Source organism: Petaurus breviceps, unplaced genomic scaffold (genome assembly GCF_028583685.1).
Source record: "Petaurus breviceps papuanus isolate PSGF00001 unplaced genomic scaffold, PetGlider_PUasm1.0 164, whole genome shotgun sequence".
Taxonomy (NCBI): Eukaryota; Metazoa; Chordata; class Mammalia; order Diprotodontia; family Petauridae; genus Petaurus; species Petaurus breviceps.
Window position 1 is genome coordinate 5721194 of NW_027185735.1, and position 6261 is coordinate 5727454.

General features: G+C 40.6%; 1 pseudogene; it reads left to right on the plus strand.

Moving 5' to 3' along the window:
• Positions 1–124: 124 nt before the first annotated feature.
• Positions 125–3748, plus strand: LOC138156811 (ATP synthase F(0) complex subunit C2, mitochondrial pseudogene; annotated as a pseudogene).
• Positions 3749–6261: the final 2513 nt, after the last annotated feature.

The window sequence follows — 6261 nt, forward strand, 5'->3', positions numbered from 1 at the left end:
TTTTCACATCCAGACTAAAAGCTAAACCTTGAAGTAAAAGCAGATTTGAAGTTTACTACTCCCAAACTGTGAATTGAGTATGAGTCTCTTAATAGAGTGTTAAAATTTTTGGTGTAGCTACCATAAATAACCAAGATAACACATCCCAAGACCTAGGGGTAGGCTTCAAATAACCAAATGTCCATTTGCCCTGTGTTTTAAAAATCCAACATCATAATATATAAAGTAGTTAATCCTTCCTTAGCTTGAAATTCACCTAAATTGTCTTTTTTTTCCTGTGATACTACATAGTATATTGGAATGGGAAAGTGCCCTTATTTAGCAGTTTGACAAACAGTATATTCCTTAATGTGGATTGCAACATTTAAATTCTACAAGAGTTTTTTTCTTTTTTATCACTAAACTTTTGTTGATATCTTTTGTTTATACATCACTTTCATTTCTCAGTGTATCCCTCTTTCAGAGAGAGATCCCTCAAAACAAAATAATTTTAGCCCCTCCCCCTCCCTCCTCTGCTCTGCTGGCAGCTCTTCAGCTTTGCCCTTTACCCTCTGAGAATGTACACCTGCACCACGTTCATCTCTACCCCTGCCCTTGTGAGGAGCAGCTCTCAGCTGCTTGGGAGACCGCTATCTGCAGTGGTGCTAAAACGGCCAGAGGTTCGAACAGATGAGAACCTCAGCATTTTGGCAGCACCAGGTCCCTTGACCTCTCGTCCCCAGATGTGGATTCTAAACGAGTGCCATCTCAAGGGACATTAGCACAGCAGCCTAGTTTATTGGGGCTGGGGCTGCCACTGTGGGGGGTGGCCGGCTCTGGAGCTGGGATTGGGACTGTGTTTGGAAGTCTTGTCATCGGTTATGCCAGGAACCCCTCCCTGAAGCAGCAGCTTTTTTCCTATGCCATCCTGGGCTTTGCCCTGTCTGAGACCATGGGGCTCTTTTGCCTGATGGTGGCCTTCCTTATCCTCTTCTCCATGTGATGGAGCTATTTCTATCCCTCTACGTTTCTGAATGTTCCTACACATCCTCCTGGTCCTTCCATGTCTCTTCCAGCCTGTGTATACCTCCACCTCCATCTTACCAGGCAGCCCTAGGGAAAGCCATGGGCTCAGGGTTTGACAGAGGGAAGACAAATAAATACTATATTAATAAAAAAAAATTTTTTTAAGAAAAAAAGTTCAAAAAAACTAAACACATCAGAAATGTCTGACATGGTATTCAATATCCTATCATATACCACCCTCACTCCCTAAGAATCAAAGGATTTGCCATTGGCCTTTACACATATCTTTTCTTTAGAGCCAAAGCAAGTTATTGTAATTTCACAGTATTCAGTTTCAGTTTTTCTAGGCTTCCAAACTTCTACCCCTTTTGACTCTCTCAAAAACCCTAATCTATCCTATCTCAGCCATACACAAAGATGGTCATCCCCTTGATATTGCTATCACCTGCAAATGCCCCACCTTCATGTTCAAGAATTATTACTTTAGGGGTGGCTAGGTGGTGCAGTGAATAGAGCACCAGCCCTTGAGTCAGGAGGACCTGAGTTCAAATGTGGCCTCAGATACTTAATATTTACTTGCCATGTGCCTTGGGCAAGTCAACCCCAATTGCCCTACCTTCCCTCCTCTAAAAAGAAAAAAAAAATAATTATTTATCTGAATATGATTTAGGCTTTCTACCTCTTTTACTTTCCCCTTTCCTCCTCTTGACCCCTTGGTGAACCAGTTTGACTTCACTGAATCCTTAGCCTCTTCATCATTTCACCAGTTTTGCCTTGCCAAGCCTCAGCCTTGGATCACTCCAACCATCTGCCACCTTTGCTTGTATGCATATGGTACTGAGCAAAGAGAAAATCACAACTGTTCTGAGTGTGCCCACTACAAACTTATGTTATGTAGCCTCAACTGGACTCTCCCTGCTTCTAGACTATCCCTCTTTGCCTCTTTGCAGTGACTCCTCCAGACTTCATCCTTCAAGTCTCCCATGATTCTCTTTGTCTCCTACCCTTTCAGCTGAGAACTTGATCTCATTTTACAGAAAAAATTCTTTGTGAGTTCACTCTTCTTCCTCTTATATCACTTATATACGTTCTTCCACTTCCACTTCTTTCCTCCTTTACCTTTCTTACCTGAGAAGGTGGCCTTACTCCTTATGAAGGCTAACCCCTCTAGCTCAAGCAGTCAGTTCCATCCCATCTTCTCCAATAGATTGCACCCCCTCTTTCATCTTCAGTCTGTAACTTACTTTTTAGTCTGTCTACTGGCTCATTCCCTACTGCCTACAAACATGCCCATGTTTCCCCAATCCTGAAAAACCCTTGATCTTTCCATCCCTGCTGTCTTAGTCTTCTAGCCTTTGAATCTAAACTCCTTGTAAAGGCAATCTATAATAGGTGCCTCTACTTTCCTCTCTTCTTAACCACTTACAACCTGGCTTCTGACTACATCATTACACTGAAACTGTGCCCCCCAAAGTTACCAATGATGTCTTAATTGCCACATCCAATGACCTCTTCTCAATCTCTTCATCTTTGACAGGATTGATCACCCTTTTCTTGTTAATGTTCTCTTCTCTCTAGGTTTTTAGGACACCATTTTCTCCTGGTTTACCTACCTGTTTGACCACTCTTCAGTCTCCTTTGTTGGATCCTCTTTCAGACCACATCCTGTAATTGTGGGTGTCCCTCATGGTTCTGCCCTGGGCCCTCTTCTCTCTCTACTCTCCTTCAGTTGGTGATCTCATCAATTTTCATGGTTTAATTATATATCTATGCTGATGATTCTCAAATCTACTTGTCGGTCAGTATTTATCATGTGCCAGGCACTGTACTAAGCAGGAGGGATACAAAAAGAGGCAAAAGGTAGTTCTTACCCTCAAGGAGCTTATAGTCCAGTGGGGGAGACTGTGCAAACAAATACTGCAATGTGGAAATAATTAACAGGAAGGCATTAGAAGAGGGTTTGGGAGGGGCTTCCTATAAAAGATGGGATTTTAGTTGGGTCTTAAAGAAAGCCAGGGTAGCCAGTAGGTAGATAACCAGAGAAAATAGCCAGAGTCAAGAGATGGAATGTCTTGTCTGTGAAACAGCCAGGAAAAAGGCTTGTGTCACGGCCTTAGAGTGCATGTGGAGGAGTTAGACTTAAGACTGGAAATGTAAGGAGGGGCTAAGTTATGAAGGGTTTTGAATGCCAAACAGCATTTCACATTTGATCCTGAATGCAATAGAAGTCACTGGAGTTTATTGAGTAAGGGATTGACACTGTAAGACTTTTGCTTTAGGAAAATTCTATTATTCTATACTGGATTTTGCAAATACACGTCCCCAGTGTATGGATATGATTACAAACATCTTCATCAAGAGCCCCTCTGAGAAAGGGAAATCAAAAGCAGACAGTCCTTGCCCTCAAAGAATTTACATTCTAACGGGAGTAAAATAACACATAAAAAGAGTAATGGCCAAGGAAGAGTGCCTTCCTCTGGAAAGTTATCAGTGTAAGTGGAGCCGTAGAGCAGTAGGTTGACTCATCTCATCTAAGGCAATGTGGAGAAGGCTGGGAAAGAAGGGCCTCAGACAGCCATTCGGGCCTATTCTTTCTATAACTGAGTGGAGGAAGGACAAATTATGCCCTTAATTACAAGCAATAGGATATCAGTTATATAGGTAAAATTATACAAAATATATTTCCATAATAGCCATGTTGCCAAAGAAAAAATAAACAAAAAGCACAAAGTGACAAAAAGTATATGCTTCAGTCTATATTCAGAGTTCATCAGTTCTCTTTCTGGAGGTGGATAGCATTTTTTTTCATGGGTCCTTTGGATCTTGGATCATTATATTGATCAGAGTGGCTAAGTCACATTTAATCATCATTACAATATTGCTGTTACTGTACACAAAGTTGTCATTCTGCTCACTTCATTTGCATCAGTTCATATAAGTCTGTCGAGGTTTTTCTGAAACCCTTCCACTTGTCCTTTCCTATAGTACAATAGTACTCCATCACAGTCATATCCTACAACTTATTCAGCCATTCCCCATTTGATTAGTATTCCCTCAGTTTCCACTTTGCAATAGGAAGCTGTTAATATTTTTTAACATAATGGTCCTGTCTATATTGGTGGATCAAAGGGTATGCACAGTTTTATAGCCTCTGGGCATAGTTCCAAATTGTTCTCCAGAATACTTAGACCAGTGAACAACTCTACCAATAGTGCATTAATGTCCCTATTTTTCCAGCACTTGTCATTTTCCTTTTCTCTCATGTTAATCAGTCTGATAGGTATGGGCTAGTAGTGTAACCTCAGAATTGCTTAAATTTGCATTTCTCTAATCAATAGTGATTCATTTATTTTTGTGAAGCAATTGCGGTTAAGTGAATTGCCCAGGGTCACACAGATAGTGTCAAGTGTCTGGTCAGAGGTCAGATTTGAACTCAGGTCCTCCTGACTTCAGGGTAGGTACTCTATCTAATCAATAGTGATTTCAAGCATTTTCATGTGATTGTTGATAGATCTGATTTCTTCTGAAAATTGCCTATTCATATCCTTTGACCTTTTATCAACTGGGAAATGGCTCTTATTTTTATACATTTGGCTCAGTTTCCTATATATTTGAGAAATTTGGTCTTTATCAAAGAAAATTGCTATAATTTTTTTTATATCAAGCTTTTCAGGAGAAAGTTAAGCCTATTCTAGGCACAAATTATTCCAGTATGCTGTTTAGGTGCCTTGTGGATATCATGGAACTCAAGGACCTATATTTGCTCCATAGGCCAAGAGATTTCTTTCCTTCCATCATTCTCAGAAGTGGAGGTCCAAGGGATCCATTTATCTAACATAGTGTTAACATAATAGGCACTCAGTAAATGTATTTAAAGAATGATGCAACTCAGCTGTACTGTGGGTTATTGTTTGATATTTTTTAGTAAAAATTCCCCATTTAAGCTGTGGACTAGTTTTCCATGGTTATTAGTCCACTTCACATCAGTAATGGCTTTCATGATATCTTTTGTATGCAAAAAGAAAACTCCTTACAAAGCTCCCAGAGGCTCTCATTTGCCTTTTACTTTATATATTCAAATCATTCTTTTGTTTAAATTATCTCACTGCATAAACACAGCATGGAAACGACCTGGATGTCCTTCGAAGAACTCAATAACCTGTATTATAATGTCATTTAACAAAATTTCTCCCAGATTAAAGCAGAGGAATTTTTTTTCCCTATTACTGCTATTTCTGTATAATCTGAGGAGCACATCAGTACAAAGGACTTTCATAACGGAGACCCAGTATCAGGCTAGCATCAGCCCGTATAGCCCTTCCCAAACTTCATTCTAGATCTCTGAGTTACATTAGGGTGTGAGGATACTATATTATTATAGTGGGAATAAGTATGTTAATTTAGGATGACCAACTCCATTGTGTTTTAAGTCTCCATTTTGTGCCTAGGTAATTCTTGTATAAGTTGTTTTTCTGTAATAAGATAAGGACTTGATTTTTATGGTTTAGCAGTAATGTGTATCCCCCAAACATATGTGTTCCAGATTTGGTCATTACTAATGACTATGGCCCTCTAGGCCATGCCCCCATCTCTTACTCTCCCCCCCAAAATCTGGCAAACTGATAAAACACTTGCTAATGATGTTAGCTTTTACTGAGTTTCATCATCAGAATTTACATGTAACTTGTAAATACCCTTAACCAGAACCACAAAAACCTAGACAATCCCAGTCACATTGTTGTACCCAGAAAACTCGAGCAAGACCAAGTAACAATTTAGAATTGGACCCTTTATTATATGCCATGTTGACTGATCAGGCCACATGGTGGGCTGACAAGTACCACTCCACTGTCCCAGGTCGTACAGCAGAGATCTCAGGTAAAACCTCAGCTTTTAAAGGGAGGCCATGTAGCCAACAGTTAGGTATTACATAAGCAGAAACTTTCAGAGGCTAAAAACAGTGATTGGTCAGTACACACCTTGAAATTCCTGCCGGTGCCAAGTCTCCCTGACCTGGAAGCCCACCCACCTCTGTGCAAGTGAGCTGACTGGGGAAGGGCAGAGATCCAGTGGGGGTGAGGGCAGGCAAGAATGGGGTCATACACAACATTCCCCACTTCTCTTGTGAATGTGTCAAACCCTTGACACCGCCATGCCGAATCTTACAGGTCAGTCAGTTCTGTTCCTAAGGGCTGGTAGTGGGGATCCATAACAATTAGCAATTTAACAGTTAATAGGGACTTCCTATAATCAAGG